Below are 16,212 nucleotides of genomic sequence, written 5' to 3'. Positions count from 1 at the left end.
CTCTTTGCATTTTACTTTCCTTTCTCCAGAGTATTTTGATAAAATAATTAAAAGTACTGTCTGTCTTCCAGGATGATAATGCTTCTGTTATTTGACTATCTGAAAAGAATTTGCTAATTTCTTTTTTCAGATTGAAAAGTAGACTTAGGGAGGGGTTTCATGTAGAAACAGTTCTCTCATGTTCTCAATTTTGCGGCTGAGCAAAAGCCAGTGATATAACAAAAACCAAATGGGTCATTGGAGAAAGACAGGCCTCTGTTCAGCTCCCAGATCTCACATTTACTAGATATGTGACATCAGGCAAGCTTCTTAATGTTTCTGAGTTTTAGATTCCTATCTGTAAAATGTACTAACAATACCATCTTATAGAATAATTGTGAAGATAAATGAGAAAAACATTCAAAAGATGCCTAGAAGAAATTACAGCATATCATAGACCTCCAATAAATATTGGCTTTCTTTTCCTTAAGTGCCACCCCTTGGATACTTTTTACAACACGCTATTAATACTTGTTGTCCAGGACTTTTATCAGTTTCTCCTGAGCTTCCTGCAGCAAGTGGCAGCCTACCTCTTAAATTCCTAGGTGTCTGTAATTATTTTTGAAAAGTCCCTCTTTTTGAGATTTTTCACTGTGGCTTTCTCACTAAATTTTCTAATTTTCTCCATGAGCCTCAGTTTTCCGCTATGAAAATATAGAGACTAAATTCAATAAAGTCATAATCAAGTTTGTACTTGGAGTATATAAAAATTTAGAGAAGGACCCTAAGAAATCTTGAAATTCAAGAAGCAGACAGGATGAATCAGGCTCATATCCTTTAATTTTGTTTAAAACTGCATTTATTATAATTGTTGTTGGTATTATTATTTTATTTTCAACTTGAATACTTTAGGCAGGGCATACTTCTCTCTCGTCAAAGTTTCACTACATTCTACTGTGACAGCTTCTCATATTTACATTCCTTACCTGCTCTTAATTTAGTTTAAACTCCTCTTTCAATGGTCTCATCAGGAACACTAGCATCACTTAGATAAACACCAGCATCATTTAGAGACGTATTAGAAATTCTAGGACCTAACCCACACCTAGTGAATCAGAAACTGTACATAGGACCCAACAGTCTTATGTTTTATCATCCAGGAATACTAGCTAATTTTTGAGAAGCTCTATTATAAATAATTACAGTTACATCAATGCCAGCCAGCACTCTGCTTTCTTGACAATAACCCAACCCCCAAACCTCCACAAGTCCAGCATTTGTTTACTGCACCATGTGACATGATTGCTTTCTTCAGAGCATTTTCAGCAATCCTGTAATGTCTCCAATTAGCCTGTGTATGGAGAGTTCATTTTTGCAATAATCTTATAAAATCACATGCAAAGCATGTCTTTATGCCTTTCTAGTCTTCTTAATCCATTTGCTGTTTACAATACCCATAAGACTTACAGGGAGGTAAGCAGAGTACTTACCTGAGTGTTCTTTTAAAATATTAACACATTAGTCTTTCCTTCTCTTTTGTCAGGAAGCTGTGACTCATTTTACAGGTTAAAAAATAAAAACAAAAACTCAACCAAAACAATCAAAACCAACCAACCAAAACAGAAAACCCCCAAAACCAAGTTCTCAAGGTAACAGAGATTTAAACGGTACATAAATGTTTAAGGCCATATTAAGGGGGATGCCTATATTACACAGGCATATTTGATATCAGCAACTTTTTGGCTTATGGAACAGAGTTTTTGTCTTGTCTTTTTCTAACATCAACATAAACACAAAGTGATGAGCTTCTTCAATTTTTAACATGACTAGTCAATGTGAAATAAAGCAAATATGCTTGTAAAACAATAGGAAATAAAAGAGAGCCAAATTTTCTTTAGGTTCACATTTATAAATGTTGCTTTGTTTCACTTGATATTCTCTTCCACAGTTTTTTTTTTTCTAAGTCAAAGAAGCTGTTAACATTACTGATTGAAAGTCCTATTTGCTTCTTCAAGACATGGGAAACTGTGGGCCAGGCAGTCAGAATCTAAATTGTGTTACCTTGTCCAAAGCTTGATGGTGCCCTCACTGATGCTAGCACTAGCTAAAATGTGTTTGTTGACTGCTTACTCATCCTACTGAATGTGAGGAGCCATTTCAATGAATTTTCTCATTTATTAAGGGTAGATATTTTTCCTAAAGTCAGTCAGACCATATACCTTCTGTGTCTCAATTATTTATGTGGAAGCAAGGGAAAAGTTAGGAACATTTTGCCAAGAGATTTTTTAATATAAGGAACAAAAGTTTAATACAAAAAGAAGTGAATGTGATGCAATTACTATGATAGATAAACAGACTTTCTTTGCAAAAGAATATTTATTCTTCATCTCCTAATCAGCTTGCAGCAAAGCCAATTTTTTTTCCACCATGAGATAACAAAAAATATCTAGGAATATTGTTTACATTACCTGTGGCACATATGTTTCTTTTTTCAAATCTCAGGAATAGTGTCTATAATATGCTTGGCATGAGAAAAAAAATATTTTTGCATGCCTGCTGCTTTACATAGTTAGGTTCATGCATTGAATATTCTTCTGAATAATTATCAAAGTAGAGAATAGAGCACTAAAAGTTATTTTTGGGGCTTGTCAAATACAATTTATGGGAGGCCATTGGTTTGAACTGAGCTCCTGTACTAGGCCCAAGAGACCAAACCAAAATGGAATTAATCACGTTAAAGCTCCATACTACCAAGCTGAAACCAAGTTGTTTATCTAACCTTCCAAGCAATCAGGAGAGAGAGAGATAATATTCAAATCCCCAAACAGGCCAGTTTCAGTGGGCATGACAAGGAAGTCCCCTTCACTTTAACCTTTAACTTTGAAGCAACCAATCCATTTTTTTTGTTGTTGTTCTGTTTCTTCTTTCTTCAGCCCTTTTCTGTCTATAAAGCCAAATTTCTCTGCTTGGCTCATCAAAACATCCATTCTATTTTATAAAACAACGTGTTGCCTGATGCTAGAATCACAAGTAAAAGCTAATTAAGATCTTAATTAAATTTGTGGTAATTTTGTCTTGTGACAGGTATATTTTCTTATTATTTTCATCATCACCACTCAGTACAGTTATAGGATGCATGTTGAAATCATAAATGATTGCTAATATACATTAGTTTGATTTATCATTTGTGTAGTTTGTTTGAAAGAAAGTCTCAGAATGGATGAAGGATCTGAAGTAGACTATCATTCACCTTCAGAGATTAAGTAGTAAGAGTTTAAAAACTGAGCAGCAACACAAAATAACCCTACTAGGAATGACATCTGAGTCACAAACCCAGCAATAGAAACCCTTGAGTTTTAAAGCATGTGCTGTAATCGTTGAGTTTCAACAATCTTTTTACTATCGACCAACTTCACGTGCCACATTCAACAGCAATATGCCAAGATGTGAAATGATCAGCCTATCATAGAGTGCACAGAAATAATTTCTTTTCTACATTATTCTAGCATTTTTTTCTCCCTTTAATGGAAGTAGTGGTTGCACTTTTGCGTTATATCAACATTAGAAAGGCAATTTAATAAACCTCTTAGATGCTGATTAAACACACAAAAAAATTTTGTTTCATTTGTTTCTGTTTCATACATCTAATTTATTTTAAAAAAGCCTTTTCCAAGGATGGACTTATTTTATTTTTTAATTTTTTTTTAAATCCCCAATTTTTTTCTTTTTGGTGAGGGTGAGGATTTTCTTTCTCTACTGAAACACTTCATTTCAAAATGTGCTCAGATGCCTCTAAGTAATATGAATTCTAGTGAATGGTAACGTTTGTATAATCCATTTAAAAAATCACTCCAAAAAACACATTATCAAAGATTTAGTCTCTCTTTGCAGTTCTGTTAGCTAACATGACTGAAAATGAAACTTGCATGTGGTTAGTGTAGACCGAACTTAAGCATGTTTCTCAACTTTTAAGTTCCTGTTTTAGGCAAATGTACTGTAGTTAATAGTTTATTAATTCAACAGAAGATTAGAAAAAAAGGAGAAGGGTTGTTTTTTTTTTAATTTTACCCAAAATTGACAAGTTAGATGACTAAATTAAATCACTCTATTAACAAAATTTCAAGTATTTTTCTTGTCTTCATCTTTGTTCCTATATCTCCTCCCCAAATCCTCTCTCTCAATTCAAATTCATGCCTTAACTTTCTTTAAATATACTGCCTAGACAATCATCTCTCCCATAAAGTGCTTCAATCAAGCCGGTAAGTTGCTTAGAAGCACTTCTGTTCAAAATACAATTTTGTATTTTCTTATATATTTTTTTAAACAGTTACCTGGTTAAAAAAGTCTAACAACAACCTTCCCCATTCATTACTTACTAAATGACATAGAAACTCCCCAATTAGAGTCTCAAGTATTTCTACAATATGGCTTTCTTCATCAAGCACTTTAATTCCTTCTATTTAATTCCTTCTACAATATGGCTTCCCCACCAAGCACTTCAATTCCTTCTATTTCCTAGTATAAGTCAAAACCCACTTTCCAGACAAACTGGGCTCTTCGCTATTTTCCTTTTTCTTTTTTGAGATGGAGTCTCCCTCTTTTGCCCACTCCGGAGTGCAGTGGCGCGATCTCGGCTCACTGCAAGCTCCGCCTCCTGGGTTCACGCCATTTTCCTGCCTCGGCCTCCCGAGTAGCTGGGACTACAGAAGCCCGCCACCATGCCCGGCTAATTTTTTGTATTTTTAGTAGAGACAGAGTTTCACCATGTTCGCCAGGATGGTCTGGATCTCCTGACCTCGTGATCCGCCCGCCTCGGCCTCCCAAAGTGCTGGGATTACAGGCGTGAGCCACCACGCCCGGCCAACTATTTTCTAATAACTTACAGGTTTGTTCAGTCTTTTTATTTACACTTACTCCCTTTTAACTTCTTATTGCTTATGTCCACTTCCATTAGGATTTTCATTTAATGATATTTATTTAACAAATACCTATTAAGTGCCACCCTGGGCCTAGTCCTAAAATAGGAAGTGGGGAGATGCCCGTGAACAGCAATGAAGGATGCTTCCCTGCATTCATGGAGTTTTTAGTAAATGAAAACAAAACACCGGCCGGGCACAGTGGCGCACGCCTGTAATCCCAGCACTTTGGGAGGCCGAGGTGGGTGGATTACGAGATCAGGAGATCGAGACCATCCTGGCTAACACGGTGAAACCCTGTCTCTACTAAAAATACAAAAAATTAGCTGGGCGTGGTGGCGGGTGCCTGTAGTCTCAGCTACTCAGGAGGCTGAGACAGGAGAATCACTTGAACCCAGGAGGCGGAGGCTGCAGTGAGCTGAGATTGCCACTGCACTCTAGCCTGGGCAACAGAGTGAGGCTCCATCTCAAAACAAAACAAAACAAAGAACAAAAAACACCAACTTAAATATAAAACTAAAAACTTATGATAGACACTTGGAAGGCAAGATCTGGAGAGCTATGAGAGTGAAACTGGCGATCTAATTCAATCTCTCAGTTGGTAAAACTGTGAGACCTGAAGCATGGGCAGGATTAGCCAAGCAAAGATTCGATGGAAATCAGTTCAGTCATAAAGAACAGCATTTTCAAATGCACTGAAGTTTATAAAAAACACAAGTGTGTCCATTACATAGTGTGAGGGAATTGTCCATAGAGAGAATACACTTCCCAGGTAGCCAAAGTGGATATACTCCTTCATTTCTTCTTCTAACCTGAGTAATGAATATTTTTAATGTAATTAACCACACTTACAGATTTTAGGTATGATCCTAGATTGTAAACTGCTTGGAGGCAAGATCTATTTATTTTTAATTTTTTAAATGTTTATTTTTGTTAATAAAGATAACTTATTCATCTTTTGTAGAAATGGGGTCTCACCATGTTGCCCAGGCTGGTCTCAAACTCCTGGGCTCAGGTGATCCTCCTGCCTCAGCCTCCCAAAATGTTGGAATTACAGGTGTGAGCCACCATGCTTGGCCATTGACTATTTCTTATTCATGTTTTTGTTCCATGCATTGTTCAACACAATGCACAATAGGTAATGAATATAAGACTGGGTTTCTGAGTGGGACTTGTGTAATTAATTACACAGGATCCTGCACTTAGAAGGGCACACTCTTGCTTTAATGCTCAGATGCCATTGTTCTGAATTTCTTAATACTTTTTTAAAAAGGACCCTGAATTTTCATTTTGAATTGAGCCCCCCAAAATTATGTGGCCAATCTTCAATGAATGTAAACTTGCTGAGTGAATTAATGATTCAAGGGCCAACAGGATCTAATTGGAATAGTTCTGCAGGTCAATTTTTTACTAGGGTCTATTATACTCCAGGCACACCATATGAGTCTCATATGAGTTATGTGATGGATGGCTTAGAAATGAGCAAAGTTCTCCTTTAGGAAACATCTTCAGTTCTCAAGTGTACTATTTCTTTCTTTCTTTCTTTTTGAGACAGAATCTCACTCTGTCGCCCAGGCTGGAGTGCAGTGGCGCGATCTCGGCTCACTGCAAGCTCCGCCTCCCGGATTCACGCCATTCTCCTGCCTCAGCCTCCGGAGTAGCTGGGACTAACAGACGCACGCCGCCAAGCCCTGCTAATTTTTTTTTTCTTTTTTTTTTTTGTATTTTTAGTAGAGACGGGGTTTCGCTGTGTTAGCCAGCATGGTCTCGATCTCCTGACCTTGAGATCCACCCGCCTCTGCCTCCCAAAGTGCTGGGATTATAGGCGTGAGCCACCGCGCCCGGCCTCTCAGTTGTACTATTTCTTAAACAACACATTGAGCTCTATATTGATGTGGTCACTTGTGACTTATTCAGATATTACTGGAACCCTCTCAATTGAAGCAGAATTTTTTTGTGTGTAATTACTTCTCAAATCTACATCCCCAACACTGGGAAATGAGTAAGTTAATGTCCCAGGCATTGTTTACTAGGCAACAGATCTCTTTGCATTTTGTAAATTATTTGCCACCTGTCGCATATCACAAGTACGAGTGAGAGATATCAATGTGGAGAAATACATTTCATTCAGGACCATGCTGATGAGTCTATGGAAGTTTGCAGAAAAAGTAAAAGCAGTAAAAAACCTTCAGTTAGGACGGATTAACCACATTATATGTGCGCCTGGTAATGAATGACTGAATTGGACCTTCTACAGCTGAAGCTTTGTGGCTTTGGGTGCCTGGAAGAACTAGTTTCGTTTTTAGTCTAGATAAGAACAGTGCTAAGAAATATTTATGAGAAGCTGGGGTAAATATTGAAAATTATTGACTGAATCAATCTTTTCAGAGTACGAGAAGCCCCTTTAAGAATTCAGAAGAATTTTTTTTTAGTTCATTAATCAGTTCACCAAGCTACAATCAAAATTTTCTTACTAAGCTTCAATATGACAGGCTGAGCTCTCACTATCTGTTTGGATCATGATCCATGGATTATGGCCTCCTTAGTGCAGTTGACAACTTAAACTGTTTTAGCTCAAGAGGAGTTTTTATGGGTACTTTTAGCAGTGAGTCAAAAAGGTGCCTGCAGAGTAAATAGGACTTTAAACGACATACCTTTCAATTCATTGCCTCTTGGCAAAATGTACAGATTCCAAGTCTATTTCATGAAAGCCTTCTATGGATCTCAGTGGACTACCTCATGCGTGTACTGAACCTGGGTTTGGGTCATCTCTCCTTGTTCAACAAACAGTGACAGAAAACTCTTTTCATTAATAACAATTGCAGACGATTATTATCTTTCAGATAAACTATTAACAGATTGTGAAATTAGTGACTAAAAACACTGCTTTGAAAGAAGGTGAATTTCAAACTTATGCAACCAAGCAGGACTGAGTAAATCCAGCATTATGTCTATTTGGTGATTATTTAGAGATGTGGAGTTATGATTTCGTTAAGAGAGTGCATTCATTTTGCAATGATAAACCTGTATCATTAATGAACAAAATATCATCCCTCAATCTTTTTTTCTGAAGTCCTCAGAGAGAATTCCTTCTTGGTGGCCTACTTATACATTGTACATCTTTCATGACACCTCATTATCTTCCTGTACTTAATTATTTTTATCATTTTCTCTCTTTCTTTCTAGCCAAATGCTCCTTGAGTATAAAGACCACTTTATTTATTTATTTATTTATTTTGAGACGGAGTTGCCCAAGCTAGAGTGCAGTGGCACGATCTCCGCTCCCTGCCACTTCCGCCTCCAGGTTCAAGCAATTCTCCCACCTCAGCCTCCCGAGTAGCTGGGATTATAGGCACATGCCACCATGCCTGGCTAATTAAGAACACCTGTTCTTAATATCTTTATCCATAGTTCCTGGCAGATAATAAATGCTTATTAAATAATAATGAAAGGGTGCTTGGATCATTCTTCGTTTACATCATACCATGGTTATGTGTATCTTCTTAGTCCTGATGCCTAGGTAGCTATCAAGTCTATGGAAGGCAGCCTGAGTCCATAGAAAATGTATACCAGGCTGAAAAGTTTTAAGCACACATGAGAGTGTGCCCATATGTGATGGTGGAGAGATTGCTGGAAAGCAGAGTGTTTTCTGATTCTGGGGGGCATGAGTATCTAGATTGAGGAGCAGAGAGAGACAGGGTTTGGGAAGAAAGCAAACAGCACAGAAATTGCCTTGATGCACTGTACACACAGTGAACCACATCCTCACCCTTGTGGGGAGTTGCTCTCTGAGGTATCTGGCTTTTGCTCTGACATCGGGAAGGAGGCACTCATTTTTTAAATTTCTGCTCCCAAAATATAGGCTTTAGGAGCGGGCATGGAGAAGCACAGTTAGACCCCTGACAATTTTTTTGTTGTTGTTATAGCATGGAAACGTTTTATCTAATGAAAAAAATTAGGAAGACATTTTAGTTTTAAAATATATAAAACTCTGTGGGGCAGAGTGCCAACACATTCATTTACAGAGCAACAAATATTTCACAGGTGTGTATAAAAGACATCTTGTAAAAAATTCTTTTTATAAACAAAATCAATCTATATTGGACTCTGCTTCTCTCCTTCTATAGAACCAGGATCAGTTCTTCATAAAAGTGTATATGTACACATACATATATATGCATATACATGCACGGATATACACGCATATGTATATGTGTGTGTGTATATATATATATAAAATCTACGTAGAAAGTAGTTAAATTAACTGCAGTAGAAAACTTTAATCTGTGAATCTAATTAAGCATATTTTTTAAATGTCAATTGGAGGCCCATTTTAACAGGCAGGATAGAAGAATATTAACTAAATTGTGATAATTTATATAGCTCTCATTTCTCCTAATTTAGCTGTTGTAAGATATTTTTTCAAAAAATATTTTCTTTTTAGCTGCACCAGTTTTCCCTTAACATAATTTCCAATGACAATATAAAATGCAATATATTTATTTATTGACATTTTAAGGTAATTTCTATTTTATTTTAATTTTCCTCTGAGATTATTTTAAATTTACATTTTCTTTTTTTGAATTTTTTTTTTCTTTTTGTAATTGTGCACCCAAAACATTTATTTTTTAGGTACTTGTGATAGACATTGCTCTCCCCTATTTCTGCTCCTTCCATGTATACACAGAATTGTGAGTTGTTGAAGTAATGGGAGACCATTTGCTTTAAGTCTGACTTCTCTCACCATAGGAGGGTAAATATTGGTTAGTTTAAACCAGTTATTTATCTTTCCAGTAATAGAAATGGAAATGGTCACATGATGTAACTCAGCTGATGAGACACAAAGGAAAGCCTGTTGGGAGGCACCTGGAAAAACTGTTATTACTTAATAAGAGGAACAAGGGAAAGATACGGAGTTTTGTAGTCTTTTTGAGGGATGAGAATGCAATAATTGGAGCTGCTACAGCCACTTGCAATTAGGTGGAAGAGATAAGCCTGAGGGCAAAGCTGAGGAATTAGAAAGAAAAGTTGAATAGTTCCTGGGTCAATGATAAAATCCTCTGGATATGCAAGGTTATACATTGTCTAATGTTTAGAGCTATTTTGAGTAGCATCCTCTGTTGCTTTCATTGAAATCATGTTAACAGACATCACCAATTCTAGAAACTCATGGCTGCTACTGAGAATGGGGATGTGAGTTAATACCAGAAGATGCCATTCAGTTTAGTATTCCTTATTAAATGTGCAGACTCTACCAATTAAGCTTTATAATTTGATACATGGGATATTAGATGAAGACCAAGTTGGGCTTAGGATGAAACGCTATCATTCCAAATATCCATATTTTTGGAATTATTTTAATGTTTAAGGTTATATACAGGCATATCTCAGAGATATTGTGGATTCAGTTCCAGACCACTGCAATAAAGTAAATATCACAATAAAACAAGTCACACAAGTTTTTTGGTTTTGCAGTGCAAATAAAAATTATGTGTACATTATACTGTAGTCTATTAAGCATTCAATAACATTATATATAAAAAGCAATATATACACATTAATTTAAAACACTTTATTGCTGGAAAATGCTAGCATTCATCTGAACCTTTAGTGAGCCATAATCTTTTTTGCTAATGGAGGGTCTTGCTTCAATGTTGATGGCTGCTGACTGATCAGACTGGTGGTTGCTGAAGTTTGGGGTAGCTGCAGCAATTTTTAAAAAGAAGACAACAATGAAGTTTGCTGCATTGGTTGACTCTTCCTTTCATGAAAGATTTCTCTGTCACATATGATATTGTTTGATAGCATTTTACCCATAGCACTTTTTCAAAATTGGAATCAATCCTCTCAAACCTTGCTGCTGCTTTATCAACTAAGATTTTGGGATATTCTAAATCATTTGTTGTCATTTCAATAATGTTCACAGAATCATCGCAAGTAGATTGCATCTCAAGAAAATACTTCCTTTGCCCATTCATAAGAAGCAACTACTTTATCTGTTTAAGTTTTATAATGAGATTACAGCAATTCAGTGACATCTTCAGGCTCCACATCTAATTCTAGTTCTCTTGCTATTTTTATCATGCCTGCAGTTACTTTCTCCATAGAAATATTGGACCCTTCAAAGTCATCCATGAAAATTGAAATCAACTTTGTCCAAACTCCTGTTAATGTTATTATTTTGACCTCCTCCCATGAATCACACATTTTATTAATGACATCTAAAATGGTGGATCCTTTCCAGAAGGTTTTTGATTTACTTTGCCCAGATCCACCAAGGGAATAATTATATATGGCAGCTAAAGGCCTTCAAAATGTATTTCTTAACAATAAGGCTTCAAATTACTCCTTGATCCATGGGTTACAGAATATATATTGCATTAGCAGGGATGGAAACATTAATCTCCTTGTTCATCTCCATCAGAGCTCTTGGATCACCAGGTGCATTGTCAATAAACAGTAATATTTTGTAAGGAATCTTTTTTTTCTGAGCAGTAGGTCTCCATAGTGGGCTTAAAATATCCAGTAAACTATACTATAAATAGAATTGCTCTCATCTAGGCTTTCTCTTTCAGGCAGAATAGATTTAGCATAATTCTTATGGGTTGTAGGATTTTTGGAATGATACATGGGCATTGGCTTCAACTTAAAGTTAGCACCTAAAAGTAGGGTCAACCTGTCTTTTGAAGCTTTGAAACCAGGCATTGACTTGTCTTTAGCTATGAAAGTTTTAGATGGTGTCTTCTTTCAATTTAAAGCTGTTTCATCTACATTGAAAATCTGTTATTTATTGTAGCCACCTTCATCAATTATTTTAGCTAGATCTTCTGGATAACTTGCTGAAGCTTCTACGTCAGCATTCACTGCTTCACCTTGCACTTTTATGTTGTGGAGATGGCTTCTTTCCTTAAGCTTCATGAATGAACTTCTGCTAGGCTTAAGCTTTTCTTCTGCAGCTTCCTTACCTCTTTCAGCCTTGATAGAATTGAAGCGATTAGGATCTTCTTCTGGATTAGATTTGGGTTTAAGGGAATGTTGTGGCTGCTTTGATCTTTTATCCAGACCACTAAAACTTTCTCTCTACCAGCATAAAAGGCTGTTTCACTTTCTTATAATTTGTGGGTTCACTGGAGTAGCACTTTTAATTTTCTTCAAGAACTTTTTTTGCATTCACAACTTGGCTAATTGCTTGGTGTAAGCCTCGCTTTTGGCCTATGTCAGCTTTTAACATGCCTTCCTCACTAAGTTTAATCTCATGGAGGTAGCAAGTAAAACAATAGTTACCAGAGGCTGGGAAGGATGTGTCAACATTGAGATGAGGTAGGGGGAGCGGGGGAGATGAAGAAAGGCTGGTAAATGGGTACAAATATTGAGTTAGAAGAAATAAGTTCTAATGTTTGATAGCAGAGTAGGGTGACTATAGTTAAAAACAATGTATTGTATATTTCAAATAGCTAGATGAGAGGACTTGATGATCCCAACATATAGAAATGATAAATGCTTGGGGTGATGAGTACCCTAAATACCTTGACTTGATTCTATACACATTCTATACATGTAACAACATATCACATGTACCCCATACGAATGTACAAATGTTATGTATCAATAAAAAATTTTTAAAAAGATTATCATAGAATACTGTGTCAATTTCCTTATTATTAATAATACTTTATTTCCACTTCATATGTCTGATTTTTCTTTTCTTCTTTTATAACATACTCCTAGAGACAGATGTCTGATTTTTCAAACGTACACTTTGTTGAAATCTGCTAATATTTTCTAGTGTTTCTCATAGCGAATCTCTACAAAGAGTATATTCAACATACCTCAAAGTCAAAGAAGTTTAAGCCAAAAAGCAAGTTAGATGAATTTATTTCTACAGCAATGACAGAGTATGACCACCAACAGGTCTGGGTTCACAGTCTTAGACTTCAATTCTTTTTCCTTTTTTTTTCTTTTGAGGCACAGTCTCACTTTGTTGCCTAGGCTGGAGTGCAGTGGTGCAATCTCAGCTCACTGCAACGTCTGCCTCCTGAACCTCTGCCTCCTCCTCAAGCGATCCTCCCACCTTAGCCTCCTGAGTCGCTGGGACTAAAGATGCTTGCCACCATGTTTGGTTAATTTTTTGTATTTTTTAGTAGAGATGGGTTTTCCCCATGTTCCCTAGGATGGTCTTGAATTCCTAGGCCCAAGTAATCTGCCCGTCTTGGCCTCCTAAAGTGCTGGGATTACAGGTGTGAGCTTCTGCTCCTGGATATATCCCACAATTCTTGTAGCAAGATAAAATGTTCCAGGGCATAAGGTCATTTGCTCCGCTGTAGTTCCTGGGTGAGTAGCAGCTCCACCAGCAGCCTGTGGAGTCAGAGGAGGAGGAATATCCCAATAGCATGAATCCCATTACCAGAAAAGGATGGCAGAGGTTTTAAACAAGGTAACATATGTCTTCTATGTGGGGTGAGTGGGTGGGTAGTAGATGTAAATAGTTACAGCAAAATGCAGGGTTTCCCAAACAAATTTGACCTGGAACTCTTTTCACTCAAAACATCTGTTACGATTTCTGGGGAAGTAAGTTTTTGACTTAACACTTCAGGAAATTATTCTTTTGTGTATGCAAAACATTTTAATACAGATTAATACCCTGTATCTTCATAGCAATCCTACTATTATAGATATAGCCAGCTTACCTTAGGAAACCCAGATTCAGAGAGGTTTACAGATTTACCAAGTCATGGACACTACTGGGAAAAAATTCAGTCCCAGTTCCTTGTTAAAATTTGTCATGAAATGGTTTGCAGACTGTGAAGTGGTCAGTTCCGTAAGTTTAAAAATTTTTGAACGTACTTCATGTAAGGCTTTGCACACAGCAGGATTGGTGCCATATAATGGTTTTGTCACTATTGCATTTTATAACCCATTAGTGCAATTATACAATGTGGGCTTTGGTATCAAACCATTTAGGTGAGAATTCCAGCTGTTCCTTTTGCTAAGAGTTGTGCCCTTGGGCAAATTACTTTCCATCTCTGACTACCTTTCTTCATTTGGAAAATCATATCAATTGAGGTCAGGAGTTTGAGACCAGCCTGGCCAACATGGAGAAACCCTGTTTCTACAAAAAATACAAAAATTAGCCGGGCGTGGTGGGGTGCACCTGTAATTCCAGCTACTCAGGAGGCCAAGGCACGAGAATCTTGTGAACCAAGGAGGCAGAGATTGCAGTGAGCTGAGATCGCCACTGCATTCCAGCCTGGGTGATAGAGTAAGACTCTGTCTAAAATACAAAAGAAAGAAGAAAAAAAAAAGATAACGATTGTAAATTACTAAACACAGTGATGACGACATACTAATTACTCAATGTCTTAGTTATGATTTTAAGGACAATTATCACAATTGAGTCATAGTGTAGTGAAAGAGTCCAGAAAGTTTTATATTAATTGTATATTTCTCTCTTAATACGTGCATTTAAATACAAAAGCTTGTTTGAAATGCATTTTTTTTTCCTGATCTGTATTTTCTCATATATTTTGGGCAAAAAAAGAGAAAGACATGAATGGAAATCAATTAACCCTAACTTGAAACAGATGTCCCTAAAATGTGCTGTATGTTCTTTCACCCATGAGCAGCTAACACATCAATTATGGAAAGGGAGAAGCATCCAAATCCAGATGTTTTGAATGTCTTTGGAATTTATACACTTTCTTAACTATGGCTAGTTGAGTTACTGTATGCTGATAACTGAAATAACTTCTTAATTGCACGTCATTGTAATTTCAAAGACAGCTCTTGGCCTTTTAATAGCAACAGAGGTGATTCTGCTCAATGAGAAGCAGATGCCAACACAGAACTAAATCAGATGCAGAGCATATAGATAAAATTTTTCTGAATTATTTTGTCAGAGCAGGGATTCAAACATATTTCCTTTTGCCAGTCTTACTTTATATCTTGGTGCAGTTGATACATCTCAAAGGAGCTTACAACTGTTCCACATGGGAACTTATTCCAAGTCAGAAAGAGGCAAATACAGTGCATTATGATTTAGAGTCCGTTGCTGAAAATAGGATATTGTGGCTTAAAGAAATATTTAGACATTACTTAAGCTAACTATTATGGGATTGAAATGAAGGTCTAAATGTTATGACTGGAACTGCACTCATGTTTCCAAACCTTTTTAACCAAGCCAGTAGCTTGCAGAACAAACTTCACTTTAGTGTAGAACACACACGCACATACATGCACACACACGCACATGCACACATGTGTACACACACACACCCAGGCATGCATACATGCACACAAGCACATGTGCATGCACTCACACACATGTATGCACTCGCACCACGCACACACACAAAATCAGGGGCAAATAATAGCATAATTTATATGAATATAATCTCCCAATTTTACTTCTTTCAAAACCCAATTGGTATTTCTTAGCTTATTTAATATTGATAATTCATATCTAAGTAGTCAAAAACTCTGATTGCCTTTGAGAATTTGTGTCAAGAACCTGTATGCCAGATTATCTTAAATATACAGTCATACACTGCCCCAAATTCGGACTTTCCTTACTTCCCTACTTTCCTTACTTCACTACTAAACTATAATAGTAGAAAGTTTCCTTAGGGCAATTTCACTCTTAAATGTGATAACTCTTGAATTTTACATGGACTTATGCAAAAAAAAAAAATCCAAAGCTTCTTATCTGTATGAAATGAGGAAGTTTGGCAGTGGATGGAGACAGCATGTGTCTTGAGGGATGGGGAGGGTATGGGATGGTTTGGGACTATAGCTCAAAGTCTTGTGTTTCAAAGATGAACTTTCTTTAAAAGTCTTGCTTAGGCATAAGTTCATAGGATTTTGAGAATGGTTTTTATCCAAGTCTTTAAGTATAATTGATTCTTTGGGAAAATGTTACTCGGCTATTTCTTCAAATCGCTGACCCACTCCCACATATGTGAGTACTCATATCCCATTTAAAAAGCATGGAAAAGAGGCAGGGGCAGTGAGAATTGACTTCATGGAAAGTCTTTCATAACTATAAAGTAAAATCATATGCAGGACTCAACTTTTATGCAATTTTCTTGCCAATGTTATTAGGTGGTCAACATATTACCAACCTGCCCTAACAAACAAAATCTGCAGGAAGGGCTCTTGGTTATGTGTTGAAAAAAAGGTGGAAGGAGGAGGGGAGTAGAGTGAGGCCACTCCTATCTGGTGTATACAATAATACCCTCACTCCATTAGAAGAACTCAGGGGTCTAAATAGATTGAGTATTTAGTAGGAAGAATGAAGAGGATATAACTAGACCTTTGTGAG

This window comes from Gorilla gorilla, chromosome 2 (genome assembly GCF_029281585.2).
Source record: "Gorilla gorilla gorilla isolate KB3781 chromosome 2, NHGRI_mGorGor1-v2.1_pri, whole genome shotgun sequence".
Taxonomy (NCBI): domain Eukaryota; kingdom Metazoa; phylum Chordata; class Mammalia; order Primates; family Hominidae; genus Gorilla; species Gorilla gorilla.
This window is presented reverse-complemented; position numbering follows the sequence as displayed.